This window comes from Ceratotherium simum, chromosome 1 (assembly GCF_057802395.1).
Source record: "Ceratotherium simum simum isolate JZ-2026a chromosome 1, ASM5780239v1, whole genome shotgun sequence".
Taxonomy (NCBI): Eukaryota; Metazoa; Chordata; class Mammalia; order Perissodactyla; family Rhinocerotidae; genus Ceratotherium; species Ceratotherium simum.
The window spans coordinates 14,216,400-14,243,588 of record NC_141900.1 but is presented as its reverse complement, the minus strand read 5'-3'; the positions used below and the strand labels follow the sequence as shown (position 1 = coordinate 14,243,588).

Below are 27,189 nucleotides of genomic sequence, written 5' to 3'. Positions count from 1 at the left end.
GTAGTTTCTCTTTTTCATTGTCTTGTAGATAATTAGTCATTACAGTTTTCATTTATTTTTTGATCTAGGAATTATTTAGGAAAATATTTATCAATTTCCAAAGAGGTTTATTCTTATAAACTTTTATTGTGTTTTTCTAGTTTATTGGTTTATAGTCAGAAGATGTGATCCACACAATTTGTCAGGTTTTGAATTTGTGAAGCATTTTTTTGTGTTCAAGTATATGATTTATTTTTAAAAAAGGTTCTATGGACATTAGGAAACAAAATGCATGTGCTCTATTTATAGTACTATGTGAAATTGTATTTTATGTATTTATATAAATTGTTGTTTGCTGATTATAGTATTCAATTTTTCTATTGATTATATTATTCAATTTTTCTATGTGCTTGCATATTTTTAGTGTACTAGCTCTATGGTATTTTGAAAGATATGTACTAATTTCTCTCTCTAAGATTGTGTTATCAGTTTCTCCTTGCGCTGCTGTTAGCTTTTGCTTTATTTACTTTGCTTTGTTTATTTTACTTATAAGTTGTTTTACTTTGTTTTTTAACATCCTCATTATTTAAGTTATATGTTTTTGAAATTAAATCTTCCTCATAAACCATGTTTTGTATTATTGCATAATGCCTTTCTTTGTCATGTTTAATACTTTTAAATTCTGCCTTGTCAAATATTAATATTTCTACTCCTGCTTTATTTTTGTTTGCACTTGAATTGTAGTTGTTTTGTTTTTTCTTTTAATTTCAGTCTTTTCTTTTTCTATCAATTTTGAAAAGTATAAACATACTCTTGAGTGTTATTTTTAATCCAATCTATTGTATTCGTCTTAATGGAGGTATCCAGCCCACTCACCTAGTTTTCCAACTAATTTGATTTCATTCTTTCCCCTTTACTTTATGATTTACTTGTTCTTCTAATTCCTTTTCCTTATTTTTGTTGATTTAATGAAATTACTATTCACCTTCTCCTGCCTTGTTTTTCACTTGCTAATTTGGAAGTTCTTTATTCATTAGTAGTTATCTTACTATTCCTAACACTCATAAGCAAACATATTTCTTTAGTATTGTATCAAAAGAGGCTGCTTACTCTATCCCACCAAGATTATCTGTTCCCTCCTTATAGTCATACTGATCTTCGCTCTGCGCCCCCTCTCCCAAGTTGCTGACTCCTGGGACTCCCTTATCTAGTCTCTATTTATATAATTTTATCATTCGAAAGTGTTATATAAATAGAATCATACAGTATGTTACTTTTGGAATTGGCTTTTTTTACTTAGCATAATTCCCTGGAGATTCCTTCAAGTTATTATATCTACCAATACTTCATTCCTTTTTATTTCTGAGTACTTTCCATGGTGTTAGTATACCACTATATTTTTATCCATTCACCAGTTGAAGGACATCTGGGTTATCTCCAGTTTTTGGCTATTATGAATAAAGCTGCTAAGAACATTCATATACAGATCTCCGTGTGAACCTAAGCGTTCATTTCTCTGGAATCAGTGTCCAGGAGTGTACTTGTTAGGTCATATGGTCATTACATGGTTAGTTTTATAAGAAATGGCCCAACTACTTCCCAGAGTGACTGTATCATTTTACATTCCCACGAGTAATGCATGAGTGATCCAGTTTCCCTGCCTATTTCCCAGCATTTGGTCCAATCACTATTTTTTATTTTAGCCATTCTGATACATATGTAGAGATATGTCTTTGTGGTTTAATTTGCATTTCTATAGTTCCTAATGATGTTGAACATCTTTTCATATGCTGATTTGCCATATGTAGATCTTCTTTAGTGAAGTGTCTCTTCATGACATTTACCCATTCTCTCTTTGGATTGTTACAATTTTTTCACTGTTGAGTTTTGAGAGTTTTCATATATTCTACTGCTTTACATATTCTTTATATGTTATACTAATCATTTATCAGATATGTGGTTTGCAAATATTGTCTCCCACTTTGTAGTTTGTCTTTTCATTCTTAACAGGGTCTTTCTTAGAGCAAAAGCTTTTAATTTTGATGAGGTCCAATTTATCAATTTTTTTTAATAGATTGTGATGTTGGTGTCAAGTCTAAGAACTCTTTGCCTAGCCCTAGAGCCTGAAAGTTTTATTCTATGTTCTTTCTACAAGTTTTGTAGTTTTATGTTTTACATTTAAGTCCATGATCCATTTTGAGTTAATTTTTATGTAAAGTTTGAGGTTCATTTTTTTTTTTAACCTATGGATGTCTAATTGTACCACACATTTTGTTGAAAGAGCTATTGTTCCTCCATTGAATTGTTTTTGTACCTTTTTCAAAAGTTGGTTGAGTTCGCAAGGTCCACTTCAGTGGCCAGGGTTCACAGGTTCGGATCCTGGGTGTGGGCCTATGCACTGCACATCAAGCCACACTGTGGCGGCATCACATATATAAAATAGAAGAAAATGGGCACGGATGTTAGCTGAGGGCCAATCTTCCTCACTACAAAGAAACAAAGTCGGTTGAATGTGTTTATGGGGATCTATTTCTTGGTTCTGTATTCTGTGTCATTGATACATGTATGTATTCCTCTGCCAATACAACTCTGCGTCTATGTACTTTTGTAATTCAGCAGTTATGTTTTTTATGTGTAGAAAATCTTATTAATGTTACAACTGAATCACTTTTACTCCTCTTATTATATTTATTTGTTTTAAAAGTTGTCATCTGCCTCTTCTAGCAGTTTTATTTCACTAGGACTTGTCTGTTCTTGTGTTTTGCTTGGTCTTATGCCTCGTAACTTATTCCTTCTTGGATGCTTTATTGTTCTTCTTTGTCTGTTCATGACTCTGTTCACTTTCAGTGGTCAAGTCAAGTGTTAAGATCACAGTGGATACGAGCATGGTTGTAGGGAGGAGGTCAGCATTGTACTAGCCAGCAAGCTGTCAGTCTGCTCTGATGAAGCTCTGCGATGACACCTTTCTTGGCTCCCAGGTCTCCCTGGGAGCTGGTCAGCTTGACCAGCTTGACCATTCTGGCTGTCTCTCTGCCCTGGAGAAGTAATTGAATAGGTGTTGAGGAGAAATGGGCGTCAGTAATACTTGTTTAGGTCATTACTTTCTGATAAAAGGTTTTGGAATATGGTTGCAAATTCTTTAAAGTCCAGGTCTCTGTATTACTTATTTCAATTCAGTAAACCTTTACTGAGTGATTATTTTGGGCCAAAAGCTTTCCTAGGAGCTGCGTATGACAGATAAGGCCTGAAAAGAACTAGCATTGTAGGAGACAAGAAAGAGCAGTAGAATAATAAAAATGAAGTGTGATAAATGCTATGATAGAGATGTACTAGTATGAATAATCAGGTAATGAAGTCCTGACATAAAAATGGAAATTCATACAGATTAATGATTTAAATTTAAAAAAGCAAATAAATGTTTTATTCAGCAAAAAATACAATAATTTTTTTTTAATCTTTGGAGGTTTGGTGCAGTAGTAGAAATCAAAAACAAGTGTATTAGCAAGTTGAGCTATTGATTTATAAAATACTTTAGTGCAGAATAAGTTTAAAAAAGAAGAAAATGCTAGGTAAAATTATTTGCAGTCATCATGACCTGTATTATATAATGAGCTTTTATGGATTGAAAAGCAAAACGTCAATAGAAAAATGATCAAAGAACACAATTTACGTTAATAACAATGCAACCTATACATAAATATAGATCGGCTATTTCACCCTTCTAGTGATTAATGTGACCGAAAACAAAAGTTTTAATTTTTCTAACTCTTAAATTCATAAAAAGTAGATAATACTTGATGTTATAGTGAAATTAAATACTTTTGCATTGCGTTGGCCTATATAAATGGGTAATCTACTTTCAGAAAACTATGAGCAATGCCTTTCATGAAACACATAAGTGATCATACACTTTGGCTTATAATTCCCACTTCGCAATTTTTTCCTGAGGAATTTTATTTATGGTAACAACTAATAATAAACCTAATACCTAATAGGAGAATGGTATCTTGAATTATGATGTGTCAACTTGATGGAATGTTAAATAGCCGTTGAAATTTGTGAAGACTGTAGTTACATTATCTCATTTGTCTCTGTGCTATGGCAACCACTGTATAAACATAAATACATAAATCTCTATCTATCTGTCATCTCTGGATGATGAGTGGAAGAGGTTATGGAAAATGTTTATCAGTTTTGCTTTGGGGTTATGGGATTTGTTCCCTTTCAGATTACTCTTAAATGTTCATTCCATAAGAACATTTTTGCAGTTTGGTCATCTGTATTAATTTTGGCAAATGAGAGTGTCTGTGTGATTTTGTGTTTTGAACCAATATTTCTCTACAATTTTCTGAAGAAATTTTGAAGGAGAAGAATTTTGGTAGGTTATTCTGCAAACAGTAAATGAAGAAGCATAATACTTAGTGATAATAATTGTCTGAGGTGGTAGACAGAATTATGAGATAATCCTCAATGATCCATGCCATTGTATAGTTCCCTCCCCTAGAATACAGGTGAAACTTAGGACTTGCTTCTCACCCATAGAATATGACAATAGTGATGGATAGTCACTGCTATGATTATGTTACATTATACGACTCTGTCTTAGTAGACTGGGGTGAGAGACATTCTCCTGATGGCTGTGAAGAAACAAATATCCATGCTGTGAACTTCTTTTGTAGATGGGTGGCCTCTAGCAGCTGAGGGCCTCAATCCTATGACCACAAGGAAATGAATCAACAAATTAAGGGAGCTTGGAAGGGGATCCTTCTTTAGTCAGGCCTCCAGTAGGAACACAGCCTGGCTGACAACTTGATTTCAGCCTTTGAGACCCTGAGCAGAGAACTCAGCTAAGCTGTGCCCAAATGTGCCATACATAAACTGTGAAATAGTGAGTAGGTGTTGTTTCAAGCCGGTAAGTTTATGGTAATTTATTGTGCAGCATAGAAAATTAATACATCTGATAAGCATTATATATTTCGTATGAGCCTCAGGCTTCATGTGATATCAACTGGTTTAAGACAAATATGTATTTTTTTGTGTGAATATAACCCCAAATTTGTGTATTTCTTTTGATGTTTAAATAGGAGAAATCTTCCTTTTATGTTTTTGAATTTTACATTTCTGTGAAATAGTTTTTTTCTTAATTCTGAAATAGTTGTAGTAATTATCCAATAGACACTATGTCAGAAGTCACTGTGTTTTTGATTGCAAGCAGAGAGCCACTCAGTTAAAGGAGGTTTGTTGTGAGGATTCACAAGTTGGAAATCTGCGGAACTGTCTTCTCTGGGAACTGGTCTCTCTGGCCTCTCTGCCTCTCCTTGGATGGTGCTGTGATCTCCACTGATTAGCTTCCTTACCAGCTACTTAATATTGTTTTTGCTTCATTATTTTGGGGTTCATATATTATTGCCTTGCCATGTTCCTGACTCACTTTCATAGCATATTTTTACTACCAGCTTCACATTTAAATGACCCAGTCTCTCCTTTTCCCAACATCAAGCCTTTAGGAGATAATTAGATTAAACGAGCTCAAAGCTTTGGTCAGGAATAGGCCACTGGCTGGCCTTTGGATGAGCTGCCACTTATTAGGTGCCATTGTCTGACTCCCACCAATTATGGCAAGAGAGGGATCCTGTGGTAGAGGACTAGGCCACTTAGGGTGCAGAGGTTATAGGCAGTCAGATTATCGTAAGTGAGGTATGGTCTGGATAGGCAGTGACAGCATTATTTGTATAATCTGTCTGTTACCAAGAGGTTCTTTAAATGAAGAACATAATAATCTTTTTTAGGTTTCTCTGTGAAAAACAGAGGGTGACATTTTTCCATTTGCCCTCTGAATGTTGGACAACTTACTTCTGAGATAGTGAAAAGAAATTAAAATGCCTTATTAAGCATTGGAATCCGTAAACTAATACATTTCTAATTAGAATTTTAATATTCATCAGGATCCTGAAATGATGCTTTATTCTTTTCCTTACTCCTTGCCTACAGTAGAGTGCTGTAAATATATTTGGAAGTTATTAAGGCAAGAGATATAATTTTAAAGAAGAACATGAGTGTAAAGTATGTTAACTAAGTTTTTTGGTGTAATGAGATGCAGCAGAATCATAAAGGAATGTGTTCATTTATGGAGCAATGAGTTCCTGTTGCATGGAACAAAAGGCAAAGTTCATGTTTACGTATTGTAAATGGGTATTGTAAATGCATAGTTCTTCATGGGTTTTATTGATTGAATTTCTTTGGCTGATGACAAAGGTACTAAAAAGTAGTGCAAAGAGAGATCTGATAGTGGGAATTCAATTTTTTTTCTTTTGCTTAATTAACCACATCCACTTCTGTATATTGCTAGCCAACTCTAAACCTAGAGAGAATCCCCAATATACTCGTAAATTACTTGATTCATTACTAAAAGGGAAAAAGTAATTTTGGCTTGAATTAGAAGGAAAAGTAGGAGAGTTATAATTTAGTCAGTAAAAAGCTACTTTCCTCCAATTTTTTTCTGGCCAGAAAGATATACTAAGTTCAGTTTGTACTTTTGGGAGCTCTCTCTTCATATTTCTCATCTGATATCTGTGGGAAGAATTGAGGAATTGATTCAAGAGCTTGGATATCTCTTTGTAAATTTACAATCCAAGTCCAGTGATGAGAAGGCCCACTGCCAAGAGGCATATCTAGATGGAAGGGGTAGAGAGACTGAGATCTTGGTAGAAAGTCTATCTAGTCATTGACTTTGGTGGTTGCTTTGGGCAGGTAGCCTGATCTGCTTCATTGTTTAATCTGCAACAACATCACAAGAAGTGTTAATGAAAGAGCTGTATTCTTCAATGCTTCTGCCATGCCAGTCACTGTATTGATGAGTTTCCATGTATTGTCTCATATACTTCTTGCAGTAGTCCTGTGAGGTAGATGTTATCTGCATTTTGCAGAAGTGGATAAGGCCCAAGGATGTTATGTAGCTGGTAAATTGCAGAAACGGGAGCCTGTGTGCCTAAATTCTACACTGGACTTCCTTTCTCTGTGACTGGTTATAGTTTTAGGAGGGAGAACAGAAAATCTGAATCAGCATCTAGTGTGTGTTAAGTACCATGGCAGAGATGTGGAAGACTGCCGTGGGAGTACATAGACTGTAGGGAGATCAGAGAACTTGAGGAAAATCAGATGCTAAGGTGAATTTTGAAGCATAAGAATGATTTGATAAATGAAGAAGGGGGGGAAGGACGTTCTGGTGACAAGGAATAGCATTCTGTGAAGTTATGTGGGTGGGCAACTCTATGGGGTGTATTGCTGCTACTAACTACAGTGAAAGTTTCTTGAGAGTAGTGATGGGAAACGAAGGTATAGAAGTAGGCAGGAGTCAAATCAGATTATGTAAATTGCTTTTTCCAAAGATTATGTCTGCATGTTTCATTGGAAGTTTCTAAGTGCTATTGTTACCACACAAAATTGGGGTTCTCTGCCCGATAAGCATAAACAAGCCAATTAGTTACAGCATCAGCCTTTGGGAAAAGAGATCAGCTTTATTCTGTGTGATGGATCTGCAGGGAGAACAGGGGGCGTGTGCTCTCACAATTCAGGATTTGTGGTGAAATTTAAGAGGTTAGGGAGAACAGGCTGGTACGTGGAAATGCTGGTGGGACAGGTTTTGATTAGTGGGCTTCATACATTTATGGTAAGGTTTTAAACATTTATGACCAGGTTCTTAACATTTGTGATGAGGTTCTAAACTTTTTAATGAGGTGGGGAAGAAATTTTAGCACTGGACCTTCCTGAATGAGGGACCCCTCGCTTCTGGTAAGAGTCCAGCTTTCAAGTTCTGGTTGTGTCCCGAGCCTCAAGTTCTGTGGGAAGGAGGATCTTTGGTTCTGTGGTTATTTCAGGTCAAGATTTCTTCTTTTGTGCATGCCTGGCTCCATGACTTTGCAGATTTTCTGAAAGGCAATTCTTAATCACCATTGATAAGAGACGGGGTCAGTTGAACTTGTCCTGGAGGGCCTGCGGTTACACTATGGGAGAGATTCTCTTACTGGCTCCTTGTGCTGCTATGATTTGCATCTCATTTCCATGGACATAACCCTACTCAGCATCTTACTTTCGCTTGCCTGGACTACTGTACAAGCCTCACGTTCTCCCCTCTTTTTTCTAATATATACTTACTTGAACCTGGAAGCAGAGCCTTGATCAGGTCTCTTCCCTGCTCACAAACTTATACAAACTTTCTAAAGTTTATTGATTAAAATCCAGCTTCCTTAATATGGAAGCTATTAAGGCTCCAACTTGTTTTTCCAACTGCATTTTCAGTATTTACTTTACCTAACCTATGTTCTTACCAAATGCATTTGCTCAGTTCCCTCCCTGTGCTCTTTCATGGAGTGCCCTTTTTTACCTTCTCACATCTTTGGATCTGCAAAGTCTATCTTGTTCAGCCAGGTAGAGAGCTGTAATAGATGCTTCTTAACCCATTCCTGAGACCTCTGGTACCCTTCAAAGATCTTTCAGAGCTACCCTTTGCAGCTCTGTGGATTTTTCTAGCATCTATTTTCCATTTCCATCTAATTTTCTGAGTTTCCATTTTATTGTGAAGTTCCTGAAGATCTGTTGTCTGCCTTTTCCTTTGTTTTCTCCTCAATACCTCACTTCTTGCATCATCAACATTTGTGCTGAGAGGCCTTAGGGCAAGTGACACCCTACCCTCTGTCCTGACCAGACCTGCTCCAGGATACTTCAATGGAATCTCGGCTCAGCATTCCTCCTGCTCTCCAGTCTGGAAGGATGATTGCCCCTAATTCCATGAGCCGGTTAATTTGTTTTGTCATCTATTTCTTCGACAAATATTTACTGATTACCTACTGTGTGACAGGCGCTGGAGACATAGTAGTGAGCCAAACACTAGGCATGACCTCTGCTTTCTTAGGAGGTCAGGAAATGCTTCCTTGGGAATTCCCCAAGGCTGATACTTGTCACATCCCTAAAACTATGCACTAATCTGAGCTGTGGCTCATCCACAGAAAATGGCACAGTCCTTCTGATCTATCAGCCTGGAGCCTTTATCTTGCCCCAGCTCTCACCCTTAGATTTTAAAATATTGATGATGTTTGGTGATCTTGTGTCTAACATTTGAATTCCAATATCTGTCACTTGTAACATTTGCTCCCAGATCAAGACCAGGTGTAGGTGACCCAAGGAACTGTTTGTACCTTTTTTTGATCCCTGGACGTCTGTGGAACACAATTAAAATGGATTTAAATGCTTCTAAATTAGTCTTAAACTTATAATATACATGAAATGTGGTGGGAGCAGGTGGGAGGTAGAAATGTTATGTGGTTCTGTGTTTATGTTGGTAGTATTTAGAATGGGGTGTAACTAAATTTTCAATAAATAAAATATTGGCTAACGTTTTTGAGTGGTTAATATGTGGTAGGCACTGTGCTAAAAGTTATAATATATGTTATTTCATTTAATCCTTTGGAAAAACCGTCAACATATCTTGCACTGAATCATGTATAAACACTTTCTTGGGCTTTTTATAATTTGGCCTCTACCTTCTTGTCCAGACTCATTGCCCACTATCTTTGAACTCTTTGTGACACCTAAATATATTTCTGGCTATTTTGTGTGCTGTGTTGGCGTATTTTTCTTCCTCCACCTAGAACACCTTCTTTTCTTTTCACATCAAAATCCTGCACTTGGAATTGTTACCCCTTCAAGACACTCCAGTCAGTCTGTATTGGACGTGGTCTTTGGCACTTTCCTCAAGTGCAGTAGAGGCTCAGTGAATATTTGTTGAATTAAACATCCGGTGCTTTGGGTAGCTTTGCTAATTTATCTCATTTAAACTAAGCAAATGTTTAATAGCCAAGTAATTAATATGATTTGAGATGGTTTGCTGCTCTTGATCCCAGCCATCTTAAAGAATTAACCAGCTGTCAAAACAACATTGTCTCTAAAACATATAATCACTAAGAATCACTAGTACTTCATTTTGAGAAATTTTCATGATTTAAGAATAGTTCCAGGAATTCTAGTTTATAGTTGTTTGCCCCAGTAGGTGCTCAATTTTTTGAATGAATGGATCCTATGAGATTGGTACTATTATTTTTATCAGATTAAAAATGGGATGTCTGAAGCACAGAGTGGTTAGATAGCTTGCCTGGGTCACACAAAGTAGCCAACAGCAGAGCTGACACCTTTACCTATGTGTCTTTGATGGCTGCCCCATATTCCCAACTCTGTCAACAGTTATCAGAGGTATAATTTTAAGTGGAGTATCATTTCACGTTTAATTCCATATTACTCTTTGGCATTCCACCCTTCTAGGAATACCTGGACTCCCAAATACTGTGACTAGTGACTATAGAAAAATATTAATGTTACTGCTGATGCATGTCATATCTAGTAAGAAAGTACATGTCAAAGTGTCTGAAATCACGGGTTATTTTATAGAAAAAGATAGGACTAACTTTATTTGGCAACAAACTTCCAAAATATGTTTATAAATCAAAAGCTTTTAACTTTCCTTTACAGTACCTGTTCCTCAAAATAATTGAAAAAAATCTTCTTCCAAATGGTGAACAGTTGCTTTTATTTTCTTTTCACTTTTTAAAAATGTTACTTACTAATAACACATGCCAGATTTCACTTAATTGCATTTTTATGGTCTAGTCATTAACCTACTGAAAAAAAGTAGCTTAAATGGAAACACTGACATAAACCTCATTACACTGGCTCCAATGTGTTGCTATCATAAAGTATCTATCTTCTATATGTGTATGTTTTCATAGGATACTATTGAAAAGGTAATGGAAAATTAATGTTGCAATGGAGAATTTGATTCTGTGTATATATTTTTAAACACTTTAGCACAGTGTATGTTTACAACATCAAGGGGATTATTTGGAATTAAAGTTTATCATAAACTTTATGATATTTAAAACATATTTTACAACTGGCCATATATTATTTCTGCTCCCCATTTTCAAGTTTTTCTCATTTCGTTGACAAAATATTTGTATGTGTCTCTCTTGGGGCTGAACAGTTTACTTATACTCAATTTTCAGTAAGAAAAATAGTCACAGGATTTCAAAGTGATCAATTACACTTTCCCACATAAATTTTCTTTTTTTGACATTTAAATTTTGAAGCATGCTCTGCCATGGTGGGATAGCGTGTCAGTGGTAGAAATTTCAGATTCAGTTGAATCTGAAATACTCATTTAAAAGATATTATCATCATCATCATATCATCATCATCACCATCATCATCTTTGGCCTCACTGATATGGGCAGAGAAACTTGCCTAAATAGTTTTCATAAGGAAAGGAAGCAAGGTGTGGGGAATTGAAGCAATTGAGATGGTGACACGAATGGGAATATGTGCAAGCCAGGGAGGTAATTTCCTTTCCACATACTTGATGTATGTGTAGATGTGTGGAAAATAGTAAAGGTGGAAGAATTTCATGATTTATTTGAAATTCTATAATAATTGCCTTATCAATCAAATCATCCTGCATATCAGTTTGTGAAACTTGAGAAGAAATGAGTACTTTTCCTCTAGACCTAAAGCTTCTACCACATTGTAGGTGCTTTGCAGGAAGGGGTTTGAGAGCATTGATCTTTTTCAACTATGTAGCTCTGGACAAGTTACTTAACTTCTCTATGCTTCAATTTCCATACCTGCAAATGGAGATAATAGTAGTGTCTAGCTGATAAAGTTGTTGGGAGGCTTAAAAGCATTATTACATAATAGGAATTCAATAAATTTTACTACTATTATTATTTAAATAGTGAGCAGATTTATTTTAAGTTATTTTGAGGCAGAATGGCAGAGCAGAGCTTAACAGACTTGGGTTCTCATCTTGGTTTCTTATTTAATGATGTTCAGCTAAGCTACTGTATTCTCGGAGCCTGATTTTCTTATGAGTAAAGTGGGGTAATAATATACGTTTTGCAGGCTTGTTGGAAGAACAACATTATGTATGTAAATTACCAACCGTGGAGTCAGACCCAATAGTGAGTGCTCAGTGAATGGAAGCCGTTAATAATTATGTACAAAAAACACAGTAATAATTAGACTGAGTGCCTAAGGACACTATGTCTTTAAAAAATAGCATTACTTTATTCAACAACATAAAGAACAAAGGTCAGTGTTCTCAGAAACTCACGTAGTTGAACATTACCTCTCAGCCAAAAGAAATATATTAGAGTAAGTGGTTGTAAATGCTATGTTCTATTTATACATGATGAGGGTGTTGTGAACCCTGGAGCCACATTTTAAATATCATGTGTGTGAGGGCTTTCTTGTTTCTTACCTTATAAAATGTCCTCATTTTAAATGTCTCTAAGTGCATGTAAACATGTATAAAATAGCCCCAAACATTTATAATAAAATAAGCAAGATCTTCTAGACCAGACCGTTTTCTTTCTTTTTAACTGTTTTATTACAGTCCTCCTATCAGGATTTCATGTTTGATCCTAAAATCACAGAATTTAATAGCTGGAAGGGACCAGTCCAACACTCTAAATTTATAAGTGAGGAAACTGTGACCTGACAAGTTTAAGTGATTTGCCTAAGGCCATATAGTAAGTTAGTGGCAGAATTCTGGTCTCTTGTCTCCAAGCCAGAACATTTAGGGAAGAGAAATGACAATTGGATCTAGAGAAAATTAAGCTCTTATAACTTAGGAGAGGTGGTGTTGGGGTCCTACAAAGTGACCCTCAGCATACATATGTATGACAAACAGCATATAGCTGAAAGAAAAGATTAGGTGAGGCAGGTGCTGGGGACCCTTACCTGATGGCAGAGGCTGGCCCTTGTGAAATTAGCTGGTTGGAGCCAGACACCATTTATAAAGGATATTGCAATCTCAGGTATGTTCAGGTAACAGTTATCTAAGGACATCAGGTTGAAAGAGAAAGGCAAGAACCAGTAGGTACCAAGTAGTGGGGTAGTAGATTCAAAGTCAGAAAAGCAATGGCACCTTAGCTCCAGGGAGGCTCCTATAATTAATAGCTTGAGGAAGTTGCTTATCTTTCAGTGCTTTGTTTTCCTCAACAGTAAATTTATAATAATGCCTATATCTTATGTTCGTGCTGATAGTCAAATAAGGTAAATCACAAAATGAATTTAGCTTATGTCTGGCATGTATAGTAACCACTTAGTAAATAATAGCTATCACTATAATTCCAAGTGATGAGTCTCTTCATGGTGGGAGATCTGTTACAGGGAGATAAATCCTATCCCTTGAGAAAGTACTTTGAGAACCTACTAGGTTCTCAGAGTCCTAGCAAAATCACCTACAATTTAGAATAACATTCTAGTCTGAACAGATAAAAGGTGTACTTAGTAGGGAAATTGAGGCAGAAACTTCTTCCCTGAGCTGACCAACAAGGTGGATATTTAGTATTCTTAGGTATTGCAGCATAGGGCATATTATGCTTTCCAGTATATACGATTGAGCTGGATAACTCTCAGACTCAAGAGGCTCTGAGTCTAAGACAAATTTTAGTGACTTTATCCAGACTAGACTCAAAGATCACTGGTGGACTTCCCTCCTAGACTCTTTTAGAAAGATGACTTTTAAGTAACATCAAGTTAATATTTATTAGCCACTTTAAAACTTACTGGTAGCCAGTAACATCTTCTTTTAGGTATGGCATTTTCTAAAGATTTTTTTTTTTTTGCTGCTGCTCCAAAATGAGTTTTTAACTGCTATGATGACTGTCTACAATTGTATTTAAGGTTTATATTCTAAAATCTCCCTCCAGGTTTCAGTAAGACCATATAAAAATCCATTGGAATCTCAAAAAACTGAGCAGCAAATTTGTCCCCACCGCAAATTTCTGATGTATTCCAAGAGACATGAAAAAAAATATATATATGTTTTTTAGCTCTTCAAATAGCTTAATTTCTGTCTTTTGATAATGGGGTTTCATGGGACATCTGTGCAACCTGAAGCAGCTTGAGTGAGTAAATCATGTGAACATGACATATGCCAAACCAGTGCATTAAAGATTAATAGAATGGACATAAATAAATCCACAAATAGTAAGAAACATTTATTTGTACATTTCTTATCACTTTAGGTCTTCCCAGATTCTTCTTGGAACATAGACATAAGCACTGAAAAGTAAAGCCAAAATACAACCATAAAAAGAAAATGTTGAAATAAAATGAGACAGAAGATATTTTGTTTTTATTAGCCTTCTCATGTCTCCCTTTATCCACAAGATAATAAGCTTTTACACTAGACTTCTTGAGTGCATATTATTCATATTTGTATTCTCAGTGCCTAATATTGTACCCAGAAGAATATATATAGGTGCACAATAAAATATGTATTGAATGAATGAATAATGATGGCTTGACTAAATCTTCTGGGACAGGAAATAGCCTATTAAATCTGGAGAACTTTTGGATGTTTTGTGGTATGTGCTGATTACTCTCTTAGTTCTCTTAGAGAACCTTTATGTTTGATCAAATAAAATAATATTTATGAAAATTCTTTGTAAATTTTAATATGCTCTGCCAAAAGTAGGCTGGCAATAGTTTGAATTATTACTTTCAGAACCTGAAAAGACCACACCTTCTGAGTAAGGACCAAGGTCTCAGAGTAAGGAAAATACTGAAATAGACAAACTCTAACAAAGGCTAAAGCCAATCCTTGATAAGATCAAGGTGATCTTTCAGGCAATTCAACTTGCCTGCCAGAACAAAGCTTAACATAAACATCCTGGAATTTTATAGGAACTTAACATAATCCAGAACCTTTGCAATATATACTTTATAATTTTTAACACACAATTGAAAATTTGTAGACATGTGAAAAAGTTGGCAAAAATGACTGATAAGGAAGAGAGAAAATTATCAATGGAGGCAGATGCAGACATGATTCAGATATTGGATTTAATAGGCAAGATCATCAAAAATAATCATGATTAATATGGTAAAAAATAGTGGAAAGATGAACAAAATGATGATAAAAGATAGGATATTTCAACAGAAATATAAAATGAATTATAAAGACATTAAAGAATCCAAAATATATTGGAAACTAGAATCCATTAGATGGATTAACCACTGATTCTACACAGCAAGACAGAATTAGTGGAGGAGGAAGTCAAGATGGTGGCGTAGGCAGACTCTGAACTCACCTCCTCCAGCGGACACAGCCAATTTACAACTACTCGTGGAAAAATTACCCCTGAGACAGAACTGAAAACTGGATAAGAGGAACTCCTGCAACAACGGACAATTCTAAATGAGGTAGAAGAGGCAGAAACTCCCTTCTGGAGAGGAAAAACACCGCCTTGACAAGCCGCAGTGCCTCACGGCCGCCCTGGAGCAGCCCACAGGTACGCAGCCTCCCTGGAGGAGTGGGGCCCTGAGCTGGGGAGTGTCCCCGCTGTGGGCATTTTGTGGACCCAGCACAATGGAGATGAGTGGCATAATATGTGACTTTGCCTGCTACTAAAACATTGGGGAGTACCTCCAGAAAAGCTGGTTCACAAAGAAATTAAAACCGGCTCTTAAAGGGCCCACAAGCAAATTCAACCTGTTTCAGAAAGCAACCTAAAATCACCAAAAAGAAAGGTGCACAGTGCTGTGTTGAAAAGAGACTCACCTAATAGGCCCTGAGTGCATCTCGGTGAGAGGTGAGAACTCTCCAGACACTGGGACATTGGCGGCGGCCATTGTTGTGGCCTGGTGTGGGCGTGCTGACACAGATACCATTGGAGTTCTCCCTGAGGCTTGCTAGCCCAGGGTCTGCCCCACCCGCTAGAGCACCGATTTAATCTAGATCAGCCAGGGCAGGCAGCCCACCCTAGAGACTGGCCCCACCCAACAACAAGCCCTCAGGCAACTTGTGGGCCTGCACAGATTGATGACTGGATTCTCTGTTGCCTGGCAACAGAGGCGACTTCAGCAGGGCAGGGTGTGCACAAGGAGTGGGTGGAGAGTGTGGGGTGGTGGTGGTGTGTGTGAGGCGCCCACGGTGGAGAGAGTGAGTCGGCTTCGGGAGGTCAGGGCGTGCACACGGGGCAGGACTGTGTTGACGGTGTGTGTGGACCTGTGGGCGGCAGGGCTTGTCAGCTGCAGAAGACTTGTGCTTCTCAAAGACCCACATAGGGGGTTTGCCCCACCTTCCAAAGCCTGAAACAATTGGGTGGTCCCGTGCCTGAGGCCAGCCCCACCCAGCTGCAATCCTCAGAGAGCTAACAAGAGACCTAAAGGCTGGAGGCTTATAGCAAGTGGGCCCTGAGCCTAACAACCTGCCACGCTGGGAGCCTACTCACTTAAAAGAAATACTGCAACACAAATGTGGTATTAGAACTTGCAGCCAACTGTGCTGGGGCTCCCCACACCTGATAAAGAGACTGAAGGGCCCACAACAACTACAAGCAGCTGAGCATTACAACAGCTGGCCAGGAGCATAACTCGGCCTCCCTGGGCGCCTACAGGGAGAGCAAACAGGCCACAACAGAAGGACACATGTAGCCCACATAGGGGTCACCCCTGGAACATTGAGAACTGAGGGAAGCACACAGCAGGCCTCCTAAGCCATCACTTACATAAGGTCACCTATCCAAGAGCAGGAGACGTAGCTGACCTACCTAATACGTAGACACAAGCACAGGGAAAGAGGCAAAATGAGGAGGCAAAGGAATACATTCCAAGTAAGGGAACAGGACAAAACCCCAGAAAAGGAACTAAGTGAAACAGAAATGAGCAACCTACCCGACAGAGAGTTCAAACAAAGAGTGTTAAGGATGCTCACTGATCTGGGGAGAAGAATAGATGAACTCAGTGAGAATGCCAACAAAGAAATGGAAGTTATAAAAAAGAACCAATCAGAAATGAAGAATACAATACTGGAAATGAAAAATTTACTAGAGGGACTCAAAAGCAGAGTAGAGGATACAAAAGAACGGATCTGCGAGCTGGACGAAAGACTAGAAGAAATTACCCAAGCTGAACAGGTAAAAGAGAAAAGAATTAAAAAGAGTGAGGACAGTCTAAGGGACCTCTGGGACAACATCTAGCACACTAACATCCATGTTATAGGTGTCCAAGAAGGAGAAGAGTGAGACAAAGGGGCAGAGAATCTATTTCAGGAAATAATAGATGAAAACTTGCCTAACCTAAGGAAGGAAAAGACATCCAGGTACAGGAATCACAGAGAGCCCCAAACAAGATAAACCCAAAGAGGCCCACACCAAGACACATCATAATCAAAATGTCCAGAATTAAAGATAAAGAGAGAATCCTAAAAGCTGCAAGATAAAGTCACGTTACATGCAAAGGAAACCCCATAAGGCTATCAGCTGACTTCTCAGCAGAAATCTGACAGGCTAGAAGAGAGTGGCACGATATATTTAAAGTGCTAAAAGGAAAAAACTTACAGCCAAGAATACTCTACCCAGCAAGGTTATCATTCAAAATGGAAGGACAGATCAAAAATTTCCCAGACAAGCAAAAATTAAAGGAGTTTGTCACCAAGAAACTAGTGCTACAAGAAATGTTAAAGGGACTGATTTAAGGGGAAAAGAGAAGACTACAAAAAGGAAAAATTATCTATTTCCATGATAAGAGGGTAATGGATACAAATGCACAAGAAAGAGGTTAGATAGGATATCAAACATATAAAAGGAGGGAGGAGGGGAGTTAAAGAGTAGAGCTTTCAGACAGCGGTCAAACTAAAGAGACCATCAATTCTGTACAGAAGAAGAAAGGAACAGAGAAGGACTACTAAAACACTGAGAAATAAAAAAAGTTAAAAAATGGCAGTAAGTACATACTTATCAATAGCTACTTTAAACGTCAATGGACTAAATGCTCCAATTAAAAGGCATAGGGTGGCTGATTGGATAAAAAAACAAGACCCATATATATGCTGCATAGAAGAGACACACTTCAGACTTAAAGACACTCACAAACTGAAAGTGAAGGGATGGAAAAAGATACACCATGCAAATGGCAATGAAAAGAAAGCTGGGGTAGCACTACTCATATCAGACAGAATAGACTTTAAAACATCAACTGTAAAAAGAGACAAAGAAGGACATTACATAGTGATCAAGGGAACAATGCAACAAGAGGATATAACACTTGTAAATATCTACGCACCCAATGTAGGTGCACCTAAATATATAAAGCAATTATTAACAGACATAAAAACAGAAATAGACAGTAACACAATAATAATAGGGGACTTTAACACTCACACCAATGGATAGATCATCCAAACAGAAATTAATAAGGAAACACTGGTCTTAAATAACACACTAGTACAGATGGACCTAGTAGATATATACAGAGCATTCCATGCAAAAACCAAAGAATACCCGTTCTTTTCAAATACACATGGAACATTCTCCAGGATTGATCACATATTGGGCCACAAAATAAGTCTCCATAAATTTAAGAAGATTGAAATAATACCAAGCATCTTTTCTGACCACTACGGTATGAAACTAGAAATCAACTATAGGAAGAAAATCAGAAGAGCCACAAATTAATGGAGATTAAACAAAGTGCTACTGAACAACGACTGGGTCAATGAAGAAACCAAAGAAGAAATCAAAAAAGACCTGGAGACAAATGAAAATGAAAATACGACTTGCCAGAATTTATGTGATACAGCAAAAGCGGTTCTAAGAGGGAAGTTTATAGCAATACAGGCCTATCTCAACAAACAAGAAATATCTGAAATAAACAATCTAACAATGCACCTAAAGGAACTGGAAAAAGAAGAACAAACCAAGCCCAAAATCAGTAAAAGAAGGGAAATAATAAAAATCTCAGCAGAAACAAATGAAATAGAGACCAAGAAAAACAACAGAAAAAATTACTAAAACCAAGAGCTGGTTCTTTCAAAAAAATCAACAAAATTGACAAACCTTTAGCTAGACTCACCAAGAAAAAAAGAGAGAAGGCACAAATAAGTAAAATCAGAAATGAAAGAGGAGAAATTACAACAGACACCTCAGAAATACAAAAGATTATAAGAGAATACTATGAAAAGCTATATGAGAACTAATTCGACAATCTGGAAGAAATGATAAATTCTTAGAATCATACAACCTTCCAAAACTGAAACAAGAAGAAGTAGAGAATTTGAATAGACCAATCACCAGTAAGGGGATCAAAACAGTAATCAAAAACCTCCCCATAAATAAAAGTCCAGGACCAGACGGCTTCCCTGGTGAATTCTACCAAACATTCAAAGAAGACTTAATACCTATCCTTCTCAAATTCTTCCAAAAAATTGAGGAGGGGAGAGGAAGCTCCCTAACTCATTCTATGAAGCTGACATTACCCTGATACCAAAACCAGACAAGGACAACACAAAAAAGGAAAACTATAGGCCAATATCACTGATGAACCTCAATGCAAAAATCCTCAACAAAATACTAGCAAATCGCAGACAACAATACGTTAAAAAGATTATACACCAGGATCAAGTGGGATTTATTCCAGGTATGCAGGGATGGTTCAACATTCGCAAATCAATCAACGTGATACACCACATTAATAAAATGAAGAATATTCTTGGCTCCTTTGTCAAAGATTAGCTGTCCATAGATGTGTGGGTTTATTTCTGGGCTTTCAATTCTATTCCATTGATCTGTGTGTCTGTTTTTGTGCCAGTACCATGCTGTTTTGGTTACTATAGCTTTGTAGTATATTTTGAAATCAGGGAGTGTGATACCTCCAGCTTTGTTCTTTTTTCTCAGGATTCCTTTACCTATTCGGGGTCTTTTGTTGTTCCATATAAATTTTAGAATTCTTTGTTCTATTTCTGTGAAAAATGTTGTTGGAACTTTGATAGGGATTGCATTGAATCTATAGATGGCTTTAGGAAGTATGGACAGCTTAACTATGTTAATTCTTCCAATCCAAGAGCACGGAATATCTTTCCATTTCTTTGTGTCTTCTTCAGTTTCTTTCAGCAATGTTTTATAGTTTTCGGTGTACAGATCTCTCACCTCTTTGGTTAAGTTTATTCCTAGGTATTTTATTCTTTTTGTTGCAATTGTAAATGGGATGGTATTCTTAATTTCTCTTTCTGCTACTTCGTTGTTAGTGTACAGAAATGCAACTGATTTTTGTATGTTGATTTTGTATCCTGCAACTTTACCATATTCATTTATTACTTCTAAAAGTTTTCTGGTGGATTCTTTAGGGTTTTCTATATATAAAATCATGTCATCTGCAAATAGTGACAGTTTCACTTCTTCCTTTCCAATTTGGATCCCTTTTATTTCTTTCTCTTGCCTGATTGCTCTGGCTAGGACTTGCAATACTATGTTAAATAGGAGTGGTGACAGTGGGCATCCTTGTCTGGTTCCTGTTCTTAGAGGGATAGCTTTCAGTTTTTCACCATTGAGGATGATATTAGCTGTGGGTTTCTCATATATGGTCTTTATTATGTTGAGGTACTTTCCTTCTATACCCATTTTATTCAGAGTTTTTATCATAAATGGATGCTGTATCTTGTCAAATGCTTTCTCTGCATCTATTGAGATGATCATGTGATTTTTGTTCTTCATTTTATTAATGTGGTGTATCACGTTGATTGATTTGCGAATGTTAAACCATCTCTGCATACCTGGAATGAATCCCACTTGATCATGGTGTATAATCTTTTTAACGTATTGTTGTATGCGATTTGCTAGTATTTTGTTTTGGATTTTCGCATCGATGTTCATCAGTGATATTGGCCTGTAATTTTCTTTTTTTGTGTTGTCCTTGTCTGGTTTTGGTATCAGGGTAATGTCGGCTTCGTAGAATGAGTTAGGGAGCTTCCCCCCCCCCTCAATTTTTTGGAAGAGTTTGAAAAGGATAAGTATTAAGTCTTCTTTGAATGTTTGGTAGAATTCCCCAGGGAAGCCGTCTGGTCCTGGACTTTTATTTTTGGGGAGGTTTTTGATTACTGTTTCGATCTCCTTACTGGTGATTGGTCTAGTCTAATTCTCTACTTCTTCTTGATCCAGTTTTGGAAGGTTGTATGATTCTAAGAATTTATCCATTTCTTCCAGATTGTCGAATTGGTTGGCATATAGCTTTTCATAGTATTCTCTTATAATCGTTTGTATTTCTGAGGTGTCTGTTGTAACCTCTCCTCTTTCATTTCTGATTTTACTTATTTCTGCCTTCTCTCTTTTTTTCTGGGTGAGTCTAGCTAAAGGTTTGTCTATTTTGTTGATCTTTTCAAAGAACCAGCTCTTGGTTTTATTAATTTTTTCTATTGTTTTTTTGGTCTCTATTTCATTTATTTCTGCTCTGATTTTTATTATTTCCCTTCTTCTACTGATTTTGGGCTTTGTTTATTCTTATTTTTCCAATTCCTTTAGGTGCATTGTTAGATTGTTTATTTGAGATTTTTCTTGTTTGTTGAGATAGGCCCGTATCGCTATAAACTTCCATACAATGGGGAAAAGAAAGTCTCTTCAACAAATGGTGTTGGGAAAACTGGACAGCCACATGCAAAAACATGAAAGTAGACCCTTACATTACACCATGCACAAAAATTAACTCCAAATGGATTAAAGACTTGAATGTAAGACCTGAAACTGTGAAACTTCTAGAAGAAAACATAGGCAGTATGCTCTTCGACATCGGTCTGAGCAACATCTTTTCAAACACCACGTCTGACCGGGCAAGAGAAACAATAGAAAAAATAAACAAATGGGACTACATCAAACTAAAAAGCTTCTGCACAGCAAAGGAAACCATCAACAAAATGAAAAGACAACCTAACAATTGGGAGAAGATATTTGCAAACCATACATCTGATAAGGGCTTAATCTCCAAAATATATAAAGAACTCATGCATCTCAACAACAAAAAAACTACCAACCCAATTAAAAAATGGGCAAAAGACCTGAACAGACATTTCTCCAAAGAAGATATACAGATGGCCAACAGACACATGAAAAGATGTTCAAAATCACTAACTATCAGGGAAATGCAAATCAAAACTACAATGAGATATCACCTCACGCCCGTCAGAATGGCTATAATTAACAAGACAGGAAACAACGTGTGTTGGAGAGGATGTGGAGAGAAGGGAACTCTCATACACTGCTGGTGGGAGTGCAAACTGGTGCAGCCACTATGGAAAACAGTATGGAGATTCCTCAAAAAATCCAGGATAGAACTACCATATGATCCAGCTATTCCACTGTTGGGTATTTATCCAAAGAACTTGAAAACACCAATTTGCAAAGGTACATGCACCCCTGTGTTCATTGCAGCGTTATTCACAATAGCCAAGACTTGGAAGCAACCTAAGTGCCCATCAAGGGACGAATGGATAAAGAAGCTGTGGTATATATACACAATGGAATACTACTCAGCCATAAGAAACGATGCTATTCAGGCATTTGTGACAACATGGATGGACATTGAGGGTATAATGCAAAGTGAAATAAGTCAGAGGGAGAAGGTCAAATACCTTATGATTTCCTTCATTAAGTAGTAGATAATAACAACAATAAAGAAACACATAGGGACAGAGATTGGATTGGTGGTTACCAGAGGGGAAGGGGGGAGGGAGGAGGGTGAAAGGGATAATTCAGTACAAGTGTGGTGATGGGTTGTAATTGGTATTTTGGTGGTGAACATGATGTAGTCCACGCAGAAATTGAAGTATAATGATGTAAACCTGAAATTTTTACAATGTTATAAACCAATGTTATTGCAATAAAGAAAAAATTTATATAAAAAAATAAAAAATAAAAAATAAAATAAAATAAAATGAAGAATAAAAATCACATGATCATCTCAATAGATGCAGAGAAAGCATTTGACAAGATACCGCATCCATTTATGATAAAAACTCTGAATAAAATGGGTATAGAAGGAAAGTACCTCAACATAATAAAGACCATATATGAGAAACCCACAACTAATATCATCCTCAATGGTGAAAAACTGAAAGCTATCCCTCTAAGAACAGGAACCAGACAAGGATGCCCACTGTCACCACTCCTAGTTAACATAGTACTGGAAGTCCTAGCCAGAGCAATCAGGCAAGAGAAAGAAATAAAAGGGATCCAAATTGGAAAGGAAGAAGTGAAACTGTCACTATTTGCAGATGACATGATTTTATATATAGAAAACCCTAAAGAATCCACCAGAAAACTTTTAGAAGTAATAAACGAATATGGTAAAGTTGCAGGATACAAAATCAACATACAAAAATCAGTTGCATTTCTGTACACTAACAACGAAGTAGCAGAAAGAGAAATTAAGAATACCATCCCATTTACAATTGCAACAAAAAGAATAAAATACCTAGGAATAAACTTAACCAAAGAGGTGAGAGATCTGTACACCGAAAACTATAAAACATTTCTGAAAGAAATTGAAGAAGACACAAAGAAATGGAAAGATATTCCGTGCTCTTGGATTGGAAGAATTAACATAGTTAAGCTGTCCATACTTCCTAAAGCCATCTATAGATTCAATGCAATCCCTATCAAAGTTCCAACAACATTTTTCACAGAAATAGAACAAAGAATTCTAAAATTTATATGGAACAACAAAAGACCCCGAATAGGTAAAGGAATCCTGAGAAAAAAGAACAAAGCTGGAGGTATCACACTCCCTGATTTCAAAATATACTACAAAGCTATAGTAACCAAAACAGCATGGTACTGGCACAAAAACAGACACACAGATCAATGGAATAGAATCGAAAGCCCAGAAATAAACCCACACATCTATGGACAGCTAATCTTTGACAAAGGAGCCAAGAACATACAATGGAGAAAAGAAAGTCTCTTCAACAAATGGTGTTGGGAAAAGTGGATAGCCTCGTGCAAATAAATGAAAGTAGATCCTTACCTTACACCATACACAAAAATTAACTCCAAATGGATTAAAGACTTGAATGTAAGACCTGAAACTGTGAAACTTCTAGAAGAAAACATATGCAGTACGCTCTTCGACATCGGTCTGAGCAACATATTTTCAAGCACCATGTCTGACCGGGCAAGAGAAACAATACAAAAAATAAACAAATGGGACTCCATCAAACTAAAAAGCTTCTGCACAGCAAAGGAAACCATCAACAAAACAAAAAGACAACCTAACAATTGGGAGAAGATATTTGCAAACCATACATCTGATAAGGGCTTAATCTCCAAAATATATCAAGTACTCATGCATCTCAACAACAAGAAAACTAACAACCCAATTAAAAAATGGGCAAAAGACCTGAACAGACATTTCTCCAAAGAAGTTATACAGAAGGCCAACAGACACATGAAAAGATGTTCAAAATCTTTAACTGTCAGGGAAATGCAAATCAAAACTTCAATGAGATATCACCTCACGCCCGGCAGAATGGCTATAATTAACAAGACAGGAAACAACATATGTTGGAGAGGATGTGGAGAGTAGGGAACTCTCATACACTGGTGGTGGGAGTGCGAACTGGTGCAGCCACTATGGAAAACTGTATGGAGATTCCTCAAAAAATCAAGGATAGAACTACCTCATGATCCAGCTATTCCACTGCTGGGTATTTATCCAAAGAACTTGAAAACACCAATGCATAAAGATACATGCACCCCTGTGTTCATTGCAGCATTATTCACAATAGCCAAGACTTGGAAGCAACCTAAGTGCCCATCAAGGGACGAATGGATAAAGAAGATGTGGTATATATACACAATGGAATACTACTCATCCATAAGAAACGATGAAATCCAGCCATTTGCGACAACATGTATGGGCGCTGAGCATATTATGCAAAGCGAAATAAGTCAGAGGGAGAAGGTCAAATACCTTATGATTTCCTTCATTAAGTAGTAGACAATAACAACAAACACACACACATAGGGACAGAGATTGGATTGGTGGTTACCAGATGGGAAAAGGGGAGGGCGAAAGGGGTAATTTAGCACATGTGTGTGGTGATGGGTTGTAATTAGTATTTGGGTGGTGAACCTGATGTAATTTATGCAGAAAAAGAAGTATAATGATGTACACCTGAAATTTATACAATGTTATAAACCAATGTTACTACAATAAAAAATTAAAAAAAAAACGAAAGACAGAATTGGTGAATTCACAGACAAGTCACTAAAAAATATCCAAATTGAAGTTCAAGATAGAAAAATGAATGGGAAGAAAAGAATGTAAGCAGAACAATGTATAAGATACGTATAGACCATGCTCAGAAGCTTGAACATGTGTAATATCATCAATGTTTTGTAGTTTTCTGTATACATGTGTTTCACCTCCTTAGTTATTCCTAGGTATTTTATTCTTTTTGATGCTATTGTAAATAAGATTGTTTTCCTAATTTTCTTTTCAGATAGGTTATTGGTAGTATATTGAAACACAATTAATTTTTGTATGTTGATGTGGTAACCTGCAAGTTGATTGAATTTGTTTAGTAATTCGAACAGTTTTTGTATGGAGTTTTTAGGATTTTCTTCATATAAGATCTCATCATCTGCAAATAGGGACAATTTTACTTTTTCTTTTCTGATTTAGATACCTTTTAAAATTCTTTTTCTTGCCTAATTGTTGTGGCTAGCATGTCCATTCCTATGTTGAACAGAAGTTGTGAGAGTGGGCATCCTTGACTTCTTCTTGATCTTAGAGGAAAACTTTCACTGTTAAGAATGTTGTTAGCTGTGGGCTGTTCATATATAGCTTTTATTATGTTAAGGTCATTTCATTGTATTCTGAGTTTGTTGAGACTTTTTATCATGAAAGTGTGTTGAATTTGTCAAATGCTTTTTCTGCATCGGTTGAGATTATCGTCTGACTTTTATCCTTCATTCTATTAATGTGGTGTATCACATTTATTGATTCTCATATGTTTAACCATCCTTGCATCCCAGCGGTAAATCCCACTTGCTCATTGTGTATGACTCTTTTAACCTGCTGTTGAATTCAGTTTGTAAGTATTTTGTTGAGGATTTTTGCATTTCATTCATCAAGGATATTGGCCTGTCCTTTTCTTTTCTGGTGGTGTCTTTGTCCGGCTTAGTATCAGGGTAATGTTGGCTTCATAAAACGAGTTTGGAAGTATTTTCTTCTCTTCAATTTTTTGTAAGTGTTTGAGAAGGAATGACATTAGTTCTTCTTCAGATGTTTGAGAGAACTCACCAATGAAGCAATCTGATCCTGGGCTTTCTTGTGAGATTTTTGATTATTGATTCAATACTCATGGTAGTTATAGGTCTCTTCCGACTTTCTGTTTCTTTCGTGATTTAGTCTTGGTAGTTCGTATGTTTCTAGGAATTTATAGACTTCTTCTAGGTTATCTATTTTCTTTGTGTATAATTGTTCATAGTAGTCTCTTTTGATACTTTTTATTTCTAAGGCATCCTTTATAATATCCCTTCTTTCATTTTTGATGTCATTATTTGAATCTTTCATTTTTTTCTTAGTTATTCCAGCCAGTGGTTTGTCAATTTTTTCCTTTCAAAAAAAGCAACTTAGTTTCATTGATTTTTTTCTATCGTTTCTACTTCCTATATCATTTATTTCTGCTCTAATCTTTGTTATTTCCTTCCTTCTGCTAACTTTGGGCTTAGCTTTTCCTTTTTTTCCCTACATTATTGAAGTGTAAAATTACGTTGTTTATTTGAGATCTTTCTTCTTTTTTAATGTAGGCATTTACACTGTGAACATTTCTCTTATTACTGCTTTTACTACATCCCATAAGATTTGTTATGTTGTGTTTTCGTTTATTTCAAGTATTTTCTAATTTTGTTTTTGATTTTTCCTTTGACCCAATGGCTAAGAGTGTGTTGTTTAATTTACACCTCTTTGTGTATTTTCCAGTTTCAATTGTGTTATTGATTTCTAGTTTCATTACATTGTGAAGTCATACTTCATATGATTTAAATCTTTTAAAATTTGTTAATACTAATGTGACTTAACGTGATTCTATCCTGGAGAATGTTCCATGTGTGTTTGAGAAGAATATGTATTCTGCTGTTGTTGGATGGAATGTTCTGTGTATGTCTGTTAGGTACATTTCGTTTATAGTGTTGTTCAAGTCCTCTGATTTCTTACTGATCATCTGTCTGGATGTTCTACCCATTATTGAAAATGGGGGTATTGAAATTTCCTACTATTATTGTGTTGCTGTCTATTTGTTCCTTCAGTTTTGTCAATGTTTGCTTCATTTATTTGGGTGCTCTGATGTTAGGTGCACGTACGTTTATAAGTTTGGTATCTTCC

The 27,189-nt window shown here is 36.5% G+C and overlaps 1 protein-coding gene across 10 annotated transcripts in view; it reads left to right on the top strand.

Moving 5' to 3' along the window:
* Positions 1 to 27,189, top strand: part of SUGCT (succinyl-CoA:glutarate-CoA transferase) — a 750,850-nt gene that overhangs the window by 289,370 nt on the left and 434,291 nt on the right. The window lies entirely within an intron of this gene.